Here is a 15116-nt window from a genome sequence, read left to right as displayed (position 1 = left end):
AGGAGATGTGGACAGTTAGCCTCACAACATTGGACAGGCCAGAGTACACAAGGGGTAGTTTCATGGTAACATCACTGGGCTAGTAATGTAGAGAGGCAGAGGTGGGTACTGCAGATACTGGAGATCAGAGTCAAGATTAGAATGGTGATGGAAAAGCACAACAGGTCAGGCAGTATCCGAGGAGCAGGAAAATTGATATTTCGGGCTAAAGCCCTTCATCAGGAATGAGGCTGGGAGCCCCGGGGATGGACAGATAAATGGGAGTGGGGCGGGGCTAGGGAGAAGGTAGCTTAGAGTGCAATAGGTGGATGGAAGTGGGGATGAAGGTGATAGGTCAGGGGGGACGGTGGTGCAGACAGGTGGGAAGGAAGATTGACAGGTGGGACAGGTCATGAGGATGATGCTGAGCTGGAAGGTTGGAACTGGGGGTAAGGTGGGGGGAGGGGAAATGAGGAAACTGGTGAAGTCCACATTAATGCCCTGAGGTTGAAGGGTCCTGAGGCAGAAGATGAGGCATACTTCCTCCAGATGTTGAGTGGTGAGAGAGCAGCAATGGAGGAGGCCCAGGACCTGCATGTCCTTGGCGGAGGGGGAGTTGAAATGTTCGGCCATGGGGCGATGGGGTTGGTTGGTGCGGGGGTCCTGGAGATGTTCCGTAAAGCGCTCTGCGAGAGGGTGTCCGGTCTTCCCATCGTAGAGGAGACCACATCAAGAGCAACGGATTCTGTAAATGACATCCAACCATTGCACTCTCAGCTACCTTCTCCCCAGCCCCACCCCCACCCCCCATTTAGTAATGTAGAGACCCAGGCTAATACTCCAGTGATGTCAGATCAAACCCTACCACAGCAGCTGATAAAAGGTGAATTCAGTTAGGAAAATCTGGAATTGAAAGTCAATCCTGGTCATGGAGATTAATGATTCACTTGTATCCTTTAGGGATTGAAATCTGCCGTCCCATAGAAACACAGAGAGCAGCAGTAGACCATTCTGTTCTTCAAACCTGCTCAGTCATTCAATGTGAGCATGGCTGACCATCCAACTCGGTCCCCCATTCCAGCTTTCTCTCCATGCCCTTTCACTCCTTCAGCCCTAAGAACTGCATCTGTCTCCTTCTTGAATTCATTCAATGTTTTGGCCTCAACGGTAATTCTGTGGCAGAGAATTCCACAGGCCGACCACTCTCTGGCTGGAGACATTTTTCCTTACCTCAGTCCAAAAGGCCTACCCTGTATCCTCAGAGTCCTTACTCAGTGCGGCCTACATGTGACTGCAGACCCACACCAACGTCATTGACTCTTGTGGTGGAGTGGTAGTGGGCCTGTCTTTGTTCCTGGAAGCCTGGGTTCAAATCCCACTTACTCCAGAGTACCTGACTGAAATATGTAAGATTCTTAAGGGAGTTGACAGGGTAGATGTTTAGAGATTGCTTCCCCTCGTGGAAAAGTCCAGGACCAGAGAGCACAGTCTCAGAAGAAGGGGGTCATATGTTTAAGATGGAGGTGAGGAGGAATTCCTTCTCTCAGCACTTAGTAAATCAGTGGAATTCATGATGACAGAGGGCTAAACAAGCAGGGGCAGTAAGTAAATTCAAGGCTAAGATTGACAGGTTTTTCAGCAGTAAGGGAATTAAGGGTTATAGGGAAAAGGCAGAAAAGTGTTGTTGAGGATGATCTGATCGGCCATGCTCTCATTGAATGGTGCAGCAGACACGACGGGCTGAATGGCCTACTCCTTCTCCTATGTCTTATGGTTTTAGCCATCTTTAAACAGGTTGATTAGAAAATATCTACAAGGTAACGTCCTTACCTTGGAACCAGAAGGCCTTGGTTCAATTCCCACCTTGGGGAGGTGATGGTCTAGTGGTATTATCACTGGGCCGTTAATCCAGAAACCCCTATAAGGTTCTGGAGACCTGCATTCAAATCCTGCTATGGCAGATGGTGGACTTTGAATTCAATAAAACTCTGGAAGTAAGAATCTAATGTCGCCCATGAATCCGCTGTCGATTGTCAGAAAAACCCATCTGGTTCACTCATGTCCTTTAGGGAAGGAAGCTGCCATCTTTTCCTGGTCTGGCCTACATGTGACTCCAGACCCACAGCAATGTGGTTGACTATTAACTGCCCTCTGGGCAATGAGGGATGGGCAGTGAATGCTGGCCCAGCCAATGATGCCCACATCCCGTGAATCAATTAAGAAACAAGATATTGGGTCGTGGTTGTACTGCAGCTCTATTTTTGAAGTATTCCTGATGAGTCGGATCACATTCATTCCCAAATTTTCCTAGTTTTTTTCTTCTGAGATGTGACAGAAATGTCTTTCTTCAGATAAAATCTTGGACCCAAAGGGTCTTTTTTGCCTTTAGTTGGGTAGAGAGAGTCCTACAGCAAAGTTTTGAAGAAGAGTTGGGAAGTGAGTCCCATGTTTATTTTTCAGATGGCATTGTTAAATTATAAACAATTACTGTTCACAAATTGGCCAATGGGATTCCTCCTCTGGGACAGTGACATGTTAGGTTGTTGACCATGAAGCTCTCTGGGACAATCTGAAATAGCAAGTGGAGTTTTGTCCCACACTGACTTTACCTTTCTGTATATCAGTGTCTCCCAAAGCTCCTCCCACTGTGACCCCAAGCCAAGGCTTCAAGATGGTCAGATTCCCCTTGGTGACTGGTGAGAGAGATATAGGGAAGAGAAGTCGATCTATGAAAGTGTGATGGTAGTGAGGTTGGGGGGTATGTTGGACCACTGCTGCCTCAGGACTAGTGGCCCCAAAAGTTGAGCTCACAATTCCTCTGGGGTTCCCGAATTGCCCCACTTTTGGAATGCCCTGTTTTACATGGTGATTTATGTTGACTGTTGATACACAGGCAACTTTAGAAGCCACGATAGACACAATCGCACAGACAACATTGTGACAAACAACTAGTTATGTCTGTTTCTGTTGGTGTTTTACGGAGGAATGATGGACAATAAACCAGGATAAACCTACTCTTCTTCGACTGATGTTAAGGCAAACATGACATCCAGGTTTGGATGCCACACAATCGGAAAGATGTGAAAGCAATGGAGAGAGCAAAGAAAGTCTTTACAAAAATGGCACAAGGAATTTCAGTTTGAAGATACAACAACAGAAATCACTGGGGGAATACAGCAGGTCTGGCAGTATCTATGGAGAGAAAGCAGAGTTAATCCTGATGAAGGGCTTATGCCTGAAACATCGATTCTCCTGCTCCTTGGATGCTGTGCTTTTCCAGCACCACACCCTCGACTCTGATCTCCAGCATCTGCAGTCCTCACTTTCTCGTCCTTCCAAGTTAATGTTAACTCTGTTTCTTGCTTCACAGACGCTGCCAAACCTGCTGCGTTTTCCCAGCGATTTCTGTTTTTGCTTTTGACTTGCAGCATCTGCAGTTTTTTTGGGTTGAAAATGGTTTGGAGAAGCTGGGAGTGTTGTCATTGAAGAGGACAATGGGTGGATGGGTAGATGAATAGGAAGAGTTTAGATAGATATGGGCCAAGTGCTGGCAAATGGGACGAGATTTATTAGATTAGATTCCCTACAATATAGAAACAGACCCTTCAGCCCAAAAAGTCCACACCAGCCCTCCCGTCCAGACCAATTCACCTCCCCTCCATTTACCCCTGACTAATGCACCTAACACGATGGGCATATAGAACATAGAAAAGTACAGCACAGAACAGGCCTTTTGGCCCACGATGTTGTGCTGAGATTTAATCCTAATGTAAAATATAGTAACAACCTACGCACCCCTTAACTCACTGCTCTCCATGTGCATGTCCAGTAGTCGCTTAAATGTCCCCAATGACTCTGTTTCCACCACCACAGCTGGCAACGCATTCCATGCATTCACAACTCTCTGTGTAAAAAACCTACCTCTGACGTCTCCTTTATACCTTCCTCCTAATATCTTCAAACTATGACTTCTCGTACCAGTCAATCCTGCCCTGGGGAAAAGCATTGCCAATTCACTTGGCCTGCACATCTTTAGATTGTTGGGAGGAAACCCACGTAAACACGGGGATAATGTGCAAACTCCACACAGATAATCACCCAAGGCAGGAATCAAACCTGGGTCCCTAGCACTGTGAGGCAGCAGTGCTAACCACTGAACCACCATGCCACCCATAAGGATAGCTGGAGAGCTACCCTTAACACGATGGACAAAGTGACCTTCTTCTGAGCATGGACATTTCTGAGAATCACCAGAACAGGCCAGCTAAGCCTTGGTCTAATTCTGAATTTGAAGGACAGCACTTATGACAATGCAGCACTCCCTGAACACTGTCGTTATCTTATAACACCATAGATCCTGTCATCGAATACTGGAATGCCTTTTGAACTTGCCAGCACCTGACTCAAGACATGGGAATATTATATAAATACTCTACAATGCACACCAATTTCCTGTCCAGCCATTTGAGCACAATGCATTTGTTGAGTTCCAAATATAGCTGCACCTTGGCTCCATTTCTCCACATGCTATTGGACCTCCTCTTTCTTGTCAACCCATACTTTGGGCAGTTAACCACTATCTACAAGGGATCATCTCTCCAACAGGTGACTATGTAGCTTGAGGGTCTTCACTCTTCAGGCTAAGGCAAGGAGTAAATACTAAGTCAACAGTCATAAAGTCAAAAGGCAGCAAGAGGCCCTTCAGCTCATTGAGTCTGTAACAATCAAACACAAACACCTAGTCCCTTTTCCAATCCCATTTTGCAACATTTGTGCAAGGGAACATTAAATACGTCACATTCAGTTTTAGCAAGGACTGTGAGAGAGTACAGGGCAGCAAAGTGGCTGGGGTGGCACAGTGGCTCAGTGGTTAGCACTGCTGCCTCACAGCACCAGTGGCCCAGGTTCAATTCCAGCCTCGGGCAACTGTCTGTGTGTGGAGTTTACACATTCTCCCTGTGTCTGCGTGGGTTTCCTCCCACAGTCCAAAGGTGTGCAAGTCGGATGAATTGGCCATGGGAAATTGCCCACAGTGCTAGGTGCATTAGTTAGGGGGAAATGGGTCTGGGTGGGTTACTCTCCAGAGGTGAGGACTGGTTGGGCCGAAGGACCTGTCTTCACACTGTAGGGAATCTGATCTAATCACAAATCTACCGCAGCCAAAAAGAGGAATCGAAACCATACTGTTGCTGTTACCCCTAACCACGGTCTCCTCCGGACCTATTAATTTTCTGTTCAAACTCAACCTGACTCTTCATTGAGATATAGCCTCTCAGTGATGTAGTCTGACTGTGATGACAGTTCGAGACTTACAACTGAATCTAAACTGCAATAATAAACAACAACCAGCCAGTGATATTGTGACTTTACCTGGGTAAGATATGCTTATTTGGTTGATGGAAACGTTAGCAAATGCAAACAGACACTGAGCCACAATGATGAGATACTGGGGGAGAAATTTTTCGCTTGTAGGGCAAGGTTTTGAGGGATAAGCAATGCTGTAGATGCTGGAAATCTCTAATAAGATCAGAAACTGCTGGAAATACTCAGCAGGTTCCAAGACATAGTTTGTTTGCCAACTTGCATTCGATCTGGGAATTGTTAAGGGATGCACTCAGTTTTAGCAAGGGCTGTGAGAGAGTCCAGGACACAAGGAAGGTCTGTGATCAACACGCCATCTGATTATTCCTGAATTTCCGAAGTCCAAGCGCGGCTGCAACTTCATGGATGTGTCTGCTCGTCAGAGATTTGGAATGACAGAAAGCTCTTGTCTTCCAGGGGTAAAGGGAATGGTGATGGGGTGAGGAAAAGGAAGCATGGAGGCAAAAATTGGGCCTGGGGTAGGTGTGCTGATGGCAAAAGAAGCTAAAACATGAAATGAACGGGAAAGAGATCTGGTCATGACTGTGGTATGGAGTTGTTGAAAATAGAGATGAGTGGACAGAGTGTAGAGCACAAGAGTCTGGGATGGTGGTAGTTAGGGTGAGGCATCAGGGCTGACTAACTGAGATCTGGGGTTTCAGGGACCATTGTGCTCAGGCTAGGGGCTTTGTCACTATACACAAGTTGGGGCAGGGGGCCTGGGCTAGGAGCAGCCAATTGAAAGGTGTTGTATTTTTGAAGCTTATATTGATCACTACATCTATCCAAGGCTGAGATAGACAGATTTTTAATCAGTCAGGGACTCAAGGATTATGGGGAAATGGCAGCAATGGAGTTGAGGGTTATTAGATGAGCCACAACTTCATTGAATGGCGGAGCAGACCCGGAAGGCTGAATGGCCTACTTGCTTTCCTTCTGGCCTAATACAGCCTCACTGGTGCAACAGGCCAGGGGCAGAGGGGTCAGAGTGAGAGAAAAGTGGAGAATTAAAATGACAGACTATTGCAGTCACAGGACATTGCGTACGGCAGGACAGAGATTTAAATATGCATCTTAAAAGAGAAGAGGTGCAGAGATTTGCACGGCAACATTCAGATTGTGGGGCCAAACCACGATGAGATCCAATGAAGAAGTGAAGGAAATTGGGATTGTGCAAGATGTCAAGATTGAACTTCAAATTAGAAGCTTGTAGGTTCAAACTGAGGAGAAGTGTATAACTCTGAAGAGACACTGCTGGTGATTAACAGATGAAAAAATACCACAGGTGATTTGGTGATGGGGAAAAAGCAGTTTTGTGTAAGAGCACTTCTAGCTTTATGAAAAAAACATTAATTCTGAAAAGAAAATTCAAGGCCAGGAAACAGTGCAGCAATTCGGCTCAAGATGAGCAGAGTGACGGAGCAAGGTAGGTGGATTGGCCATGTTAAATTGTCGGTAGTGTCCAAGGATGTGTAGGTTAGGTGGATTAGCCATAGGATATGCAGGGAGATAGTGTAGGGGGGGTGAGTCTGGGTGGGATGCAGTTCAGAGAGTCAGTGTGGACTTGGGCTGAATGGTCTGTTTCTGCACTGTAGGGATTCTGCGTAAAAAGAAGTTTAATGGTATTGTGCGTCAGAGAATACGATCAATTCAGGGGAAATGATTTATAAAAAGATAAAATTAAAGCCACTTCATCTGAATGCATAAAGCATTTGCAACAAGGCAGAAAAGTTAATGGTGCAAATACAGATAAATGGGTTTGATCAAATTGATATTACAGAGATAGGGCACTGGTTGCATGGTGACTAGAGTTGGGAACTCAGTATTTCAGACAGTCCAACAGTTTAAAAAAGCAGAGAAAGGATGATATATTGCCACGAAAGAATGGCATAAGGGTGATGGTGAGGATGGATCTTGACTCGGAAGACCAGGAGACAGCAAAATCAATGACAGGAATACCATCCCCTCCAACAGAGAATGTAACCATTTCCCCTTGACATTTAATCATAGAAACTAACTGGGAAGAGTAGGCCTCTTTGCACCTCAATTCAATAAAATCCAATCACTCCACATTCCCATGTGCCCATAATAACCTTTCACCCCTTCGTTTATCAAGAATCTATTTACCGCTACCTTACAAATATCTGAAGGCACATGACACCAGGTTATGACAACAGGAATTATTTGAAATCGCAAGCTGTTGGAGCGCTGCTCCTTCATCCGATGGGCTCTACCCGTGTCATGTGACTTCTGACCTCATCTACCCCTGTCCAACACCAGCACCTCCACATCTGAAAAAAAATGTAAAGACTCTGCTTTCGCTGCCTTTAGAGGAAGAGAGTTCTAAACATTCACCACCCTCTGTGGCATTCAATGGCATTACCATAGCTGAATCTCCCCCAGCATCAACACCTTGAGGGTTACCACTGACCAGAAACTGAACTGGACTAGCCATATAAGCACAGTGGCTACAAGAGAGGGTCAGAAGCTGGGAATAATAAGGCGAGTAACTCACCTCCTGACTCTCCAAAGCCTTTCCAGTTTCTACAAAAGACAAGTCAGTGGTGTCATGGAATACTCTCCCAGAACTAAAGGACGATTAACCTGCCAGTCATCAGGAACATGTAGGAATCCATCATTAGGCAATGGGAGCAGGGCACTTAGAAAATTGCACTGTGACTAGCCAGCGATGACATCTTTATGAACAGAAAATCATGTTTGACAAAGGCGTTTGAGAATGGAACAAATAGGGTCAATTTAAACAGAGAGACATATATTTGCATTGTGCTTTCCATGATCACTATATGTGTCAAAAGCCATGTTACAACCAATGGATTATTCTCAAAGTGTGGTCACTAGTATATTAAAGGAAACATGTCTGCTAATCTGGGTGGCTCAGTGGTTAGCATTGCTGCCTCATAACACCAGGGACTGGGTTTCAATTCCAGCCTTGAGTGACTGTCTGTGTGGTGTTTGCACATTGTTTGCGTGGGTTTCCCCTAGGTGCTCTGGTTTCCTCCCACAGTCCAAAGATGTGCAGGTAAAGTGAATTAGCCATGGGAAATGCTGGATTATAGGGACAGGGTGGGTCTAGGTGAAATATCCTTTAGAGGATCGATATGGGCCAAATGGCCTGCCTCCACACTGTCAGGATTCTATGAATCTGTGCAGAGCAATCCGTCACAAGCACCATCCAATAATGACCTGATAATTAATGCTATTGTGATGCTGATTGAGAAATGAATAGCCAAGACATGAGAAGGAATCCTCCGGATCTTCAAAACAATTCCATGGAATCTTTTGCATCCATCGAGATGTGGCTCTTCAACTGACATCTCCAACAGTGCAGCATTCTCACAATGGTGCGTTAACCTTGAATTTTGTGCTTAAGCACTGGAGTGGGACTTGGATGCAGAACCTTATGGCCCAGGGACAGAGCATTACCAGCAGAGCCACAGCTGACTCTGCAAGAGGATATCATCAAATGTAATATGTTTGGATTTTCAAAAAGATATTTATGAAGGGATCCACTAAGGTATCGAGTTGCAACAGACCATTTCAACACTTATCGTATTTGACTTGTTGATAAGTTGCCCTCCACATAACGGTACCATCACTCAGAAGATCTCCATAACACCAGCTCACTCTGTTCATGGCTCAGCTCATCTTCACCTGGAGGCTCACTGAAGATGTTACCTAGTATCATCTGAACATCTGAAAATGAACCTTCCATCTCAGCGAGCAAACCTACATTCAGCTCATCTACTGCAGAAACCATTATGTGTCCCGGTGTTTCCACTTCACCTCTTATTGCAAGGAACCCCTGGCCTAGGCTTGCTATTTATTATTGGAGATAAAGAGAAAAGCTACTCATTATTTCAATATTTACATCCACTTCCCTCTTAACAATTACAGATAAATTTGATGCACTGCACCTGTCAGGGAGAAATTGCTCAGCAGTGATAATTCTTCCTGTGACATTTCACACACAGCAAAGGGTGACAAAGTAGTTTGGTGAATGAGTTGCACTGCACAGGTTTGAGGGTGGTTAACAGATGTCTGAACAGTATTTCACACATCTTGTTAAAATTAACTGGTGCTAGTTAGTTCAGTTACCAGAAAAACAGCTGTTGATAGCATTGTTTAAAATTTATTCAGCCGACGTGAAACCTTTTCAGAGACTTCAACTGCCCTGAATTCGACAGATACCAACTTACAAACAGTGGAATGTGTTTAGTTGAATTGATAATGTTTTTATACATCACACCTTCACTATTAACTCCCTAACTCTACATAAACCTCCACCATTAACTCCTCTACTATATACATCCCCCGCCATTAACTCCCCTTCTCTTTGACCTCCCCCATTAACTCCCCAACTCTATCCAGCCCCCGCCATTAATTCTTCTACTCTATACAACTCCCCCTGTCATTAATCCCTCTACTCTATACAACTCCCCCACTATTAACTCTCCTACTCTATACTCTCCTAACTCACCTACTGCTTACAGGCCCCGCTGTTAACTCACCCACTCGACAGAATCCCAACTATTAACTTACCCAGTTTTTATAATCTCTCCCACTACTAATTCACTTATACTTTACAATCCCTCCCACTATTAACTCAGCTATTCTATACATCCTCCCACTATTAACTCACATACAACCGTCAGACTTGTAAAGCATTCAGATCTGACACTGTCTAGTTACGATAAATCTCTTTTATTGTCATGAAGAGATTAACATATTGCAGTGTAATTCACAGCTCCAAACTGATCATATATCATCAGTCAGATGCTGGACAGAATAGTACACACCATCTTGGTCTTTAACTAGTCAAGTGTTAGGTTCCTGTCAGCATTACAACCACCCACACAGTTTGATGTCTTCTCTGTGACTTCCATGTCTGGACTTGCATGTTGAAAACCTTTACCCAGTGTGACCCAAAATGCTGATCATCTGACTCAATAAATCCAACTGTTTATGTCTACAACAGCTTAAACTCTGCATACCCTGATTCTGAAATAGTTGCACATAGCCATTTCCTGCTTCCTTCCCGTGACTGATGGGTGGATCCTCTTTAATGTGGATCATTGTTACACTCACAATTTCTTTGCTCATTCATTGGGTGTATCATTTACACTAACAACAGTGATTGCTGATGTGATTCACAAGTTTCACTTATTCATTAATGTTACACACTTTCCAAATGCTACCAACCTGTTTGGATAGAGGTTTGTCGAACATGCAGTTTACAATTCAGAATTGCTCAAACTGCTGCACCGCCAAAGACTAAATCCTATTCCTAGCACATCAATGAACTGATCAATAAAACAAATATTAGTTAATGAATCCATGATAATCTTATAATCCACACAAGATAATACAACACCCACTGTTATTAACACACCTTGTCTACACAAGAAGATACAAACACATCAATTAAATGCAGGAGTGAGGCCATTTCACACCTCAAATCAGCTCCATTATTCAATGTTTGTGACATCAAAACACTTAACAAGACCAAAAGAGGATTGATATTGTGCTTTTCCACACGTCGGGCGGCACGGTGGCACAGTGGTTAGCACTGCTGCCTCACAGCGCCAGAGATCCGGGTTCAATTCCCGCCTCAGGTGACTAACTGTGTGGAGTTTGCACATTCTCCCCGTGTCTGCTTGGGTTTACTCCGGGTGCTCCGGTTTCCTCCCACAGGTCAGGTGCAGGTCAGGTGAATTGGCCATCCTAAATTGTCCGCAGTGTTAGGTAAGGGGTAAATGTAGGGGTATGGGTGGGTTGTGCTTCGGCGGGGCGGTGTGGACTTGTTGGGCCGAAGGGCCTGTTTCCACACTGTAAGTAATCTAATCTAAAAAAAACGTCACATTATCCTGAAACGTCTCATGGTCAACGGCACTCCCCGGGTAGGTCTCCCACTGCTGCTGGAAGGAGTTTAAACCAGTTCAGCAGGAGAGGGGACACACAGTGTTACCACAATAGGGACACAGTATACTACAGTACAGGAACCAAGGCAAAGGGAGTTTAGTTATGTTGAGTCTCAAGGACATAAGGTGAAGCTGGATGGCCTCTACTTCAATGCTAGGAGTACTGTAAGTGAAACAGTGAGTTCAGGGCGTGGATTGACATGTAGAGTTGCGATGTTGCCATCACAGAGAGGTCAAAGGAGAGGTAACTCAACATGCCAGGCTAAAGGATCTTCAGGCAGAACACAGCAAGATACTGTTACATTCAGACACCAGTAACTGCGGAGAGGAGGGACAGTATCATGGATCGGTCTTTAAATGAGGCTTTGGGGATAAAACATAGGAAGAAAAGAGGGGTCAGACACATGCTGGGAGTATATTAAAGATTCCCATGCAGTCAACAGGCAATAGAGAAACATACATGTAGACAATTCAGTAATTATATTGGAGGATGTCAACTTCCCAAATATTAATTGGTATAATTTGTAGTACAATAACTTTCAAGGCTATGGGCAAGTGCTGGGAAGTGAGACTAATGCAGATTTTAATGTAGTTTTTTTGTCAGTGCAGACTTGATGGGCTAAAGGGTTTCTTCTGTATTGTATGACGATGATAATTTGGTCATTGCTGTAATGTAGGGAGATGAAAAGTTCACTTGTGCAGAACAGGGAGCCACAGTATTTTGAGTTAAATCACAAGCTTTCCTTTCAGCTGGTTTCAGTTATGGAATACATATCAGTGCAGGTACCAAGCACAGTTAGGTAGTGGGTCAGCTGTGGCTCAGTCAGTAGCACTGTTCCCTCTAATTCAGGTGTTAACAGATTTCCAGTCCAGGAGCATTAAAAGCATGGCTGATTATGCAGTGCAGAACTGAGGCAATGTTGCACTGTCAGGTGAGTGAACATCAGTATATGAGTGTCAAATATATTCTTGGCTGAAAGACAGATTTTTCATCATTGAAGGAATCGAGGTTTATAGGAAAGTGGAGTTGAGGCTGAGATGAGATCAGCCATGGTCCTAACGGATGGTGGAGCAGATTGGATGGGCTGAATGGCCTTCCCTGCTCTTAAATGTTACGAGAACAGTGTTATGCTGGAAAACCCTGTCTGCTCTCTCAGATGGATGCACAAGATTCCTTGATATCAATTTGTGCTGCTGTTTGTACAGGAGCTTGCTGTGTGCAAATTGGTTGTTGTGATTCCCATGTTGCTGGATGGAGGAAGGGAACATCTAATGTAAGAAATGACTAAAAAAAACCTGAATTGGCTGTAAAGTGCATTGGGATATCCAATGGGCATGAAAGGCAAAATGAAGAACTATGTACAGTTCTGGTCATCCTGTGATAGGAAGGATATTATTCAATTGGACAGGGTTCAGAAAAGATTGACCAGAATGTTGCCAGGACTGGAGGGTGTGAGTTATAAGGAAGGCTGGGCCTTTTTTCACTGGAGTGTAGGATGTTGAGGGGTGACCTTATAGCAGTTTATAAAATCATAAGGGGTGTAGATAAGGTTAATAGTGAAGATCTTTTCCTTAGGCTGGGGGTATATTTTTAAGGTGAGAGGAGGAAGATTTAGAAGGGACATGAGGGGCAACTTTTTCACTCAGAGGGTAGTTTGTATATGCAATGAACTGCCACAGGAAGTGTTAGATGCAGGTACAGTTACAATATTTAAAAGACATTTGGCCAGGTACATGGACAGGAAAGATTTAGAGGTATATGGGGCCAAATGCAGGGAAGTGGGACTAGCTTAGTTTGGGAAACTTGGTTGACATGGATGAGTTGGACCGAAGGGTCTGTTCTGTGCTGTATGACTCTATGACTTTCGGAAGGCATAGATGCACCCTTGATCACAGGTAGTTGCATGATGTACAATGTTCCTCAGACAGCTGTTTTCCTGAGATTCACACTCGGTGCCATCTGTTGTCATATCCATCCCCACCTACCATTGTGTATTTACTATCCCTCCTGACCTCCTGCTGTCTGATGCTGAACATTCTGTACTCAGCAAAGATCTTAAATTTTATCTCTCTGAGCTCCCACCTTAATGAATTTTGGGCACGACATGATATTGAACTTTTTAAAAAAATTGTTTCCACCTCCATGCCCATTTCTTTGGACAGGAATCCTCTCCCCATTCCATGCACTCCTTCACTGCCTCCAACACTCTCCCTCCACATGGAGCCCTCTCTCTGCCTTTTACCTGTACGTTTTTCATCAAGAATAGTCAATGTAACGTCAGTCGCTGTAGTTTCTCTGCTCCGTTCACCCACTCAAACCCATATCCCTCTGAATTAACTGTATTCTGTGCTCTCATATCCAATGTCACCAAGCCTGCCAACAAAGACAGTGCTGTTCCTGATGAAGGGCTTTTGCGCGAAATGTTGATCTCCTGCTTCTCAGATGCTGCCTGCTGTGTTTTTCCAGCACCACACTCGCGACAGTGTTGTTCCTGTCTGGTGTACATTGCAGAGGCTCAGCGATAGCTCTTGGATCATGACCCACCATCGAACATCAGGCTATTGTACTAACTTCATCTCATCCCCTCACAGCTTCCCAGCTCATAGCCCCCCCAGCCCCACACAGCTCACTTGTAGCTTCTCCCCAAAATCCACAAACAGGACTTTCCGGACAGACCCATTATTTCTGTATGCTCCTGCGCCAAGGAACTTATTTCTTCCTACCTTGACTTTGATTACTCTCTTCTTGCCCAGACCTTCCCCACTTACATTCACGATTCCTCTGACTCTTTACATAAGTTCCAAAATTTCAGTTTGCGGGCTCTAGCCACCTCCTCTTCACCAAGGACTTGCAATCGCTTCTTCACAAGTCCATCTCCCCTGCTTCCTGGATAAAAGGCCTGAATTGTCCCCATCCTCCACCGCCCTCCTGGTCGAGCTCATCCTCACTCTGAATGACTTCTCTTTTAACTCCTCTCATTTTCTCCAGGTCAAAGGGGTGGCCATGGAAACCCACATGGGCCTCAGTTATGTCTTGTCTCTTTGTGGGATGGTCCTATTCCGGTCTCCACCTACAACTCCACCTCCAGTATATCAATGGCATCACGAGTGCACCTTCCCTCTCTCATCTGGAATTGGAAAGGTTTATCGATTTTGCTTCCAATTTCCACCCTGCTTTCACCTTCACCTGCTCCATGTCTGACTCCTATCTTCACTTCCTCGACATCTGTTTCTGGGGATAGTCTGTCCACTGATATCTAGTACAAACTCACTGACTCCCACAGTTAGCCCCCTGTACATCCTCACACCCTGTTTCCTGTAAAGATTCCACACCATTCTCTCAGTTTCTCCACCTCCGTTGCATGTTTTCTGATGATACCACCTTCTGCGGGTGGGCCTTACAAATTTTCACTTTTTTCCTCAGCTGAGGATTCCCCACCGTTATGGTTGACAGGGCCCTTAGCTGTGTCCAACTCGTCTCCTGCACTCTGGTGCTCAATCCCTCCCTTCCCTACCATGACAACAAGGTCCCCTAGTCCTCACTTATCATCCCACCAGCCTCCTCATCCAAAAGATCATAAGCCACCATTTCTGCCACCTCCAGCAGGATGGCATGACTAGACATGTATTCCCCTCCCCCCCCCCCCCCCCTCCCTGTCAGCCTTCTGTAGGGACTGTTCCTTCCAGGATACTCCAGTCCACTCATCCTCCACCACCCTCACCCCACCACCCCATGGCTCCTTCTGCTGCAAACGCAGAAGGTGCAACACTTTACTTCCTCTCTCCTCACTATCCAAGGTCCCAAACGCACCTTCCCAGTGAAGCAGCGATTTACCT

The 15116-nt window shown here is 45.1% G+C and overlaps 1 protein-coding gene across 4 annotated transcripts in view; it reads right to left on the bottom strand.

Annotated features, from left to right (window-relative positions):
• st6galnac5a (ST6 (alpha-N-acetyl-neuraminyl-2,3-beta-galactosyl-1,3)-N-acetylgalactosaminide alpha-2,6-sialyltransferase 5a) overlaps window positions 1-15116 on the bottom strand; it is a 74626-nt gene that overhangs the window by 29805 nt on the left and 29705 nt on the right. The gene's annotated exons all lie outside the window — the stretch shown is intronic.

Source organism: Chiloscyllium punctatum, chromosome 7, assembly GCF_047496795.1.
Source record: "Chiloscyllium punctatum isolate Juve2018m chromosome 7, sChiPun1.3, whole genome shotgun sequence".
Lineage (NCBI taxonomy): Eukaryota > Metazoa > Chordata > Chondrichthyes > Orectolobiformes > Hemiscylliidae > Chiloscyllium > Chiloscyllium punctatum.
This window is presented reverse-complemented; position numbering and strand designations above follow the sequence as displayed.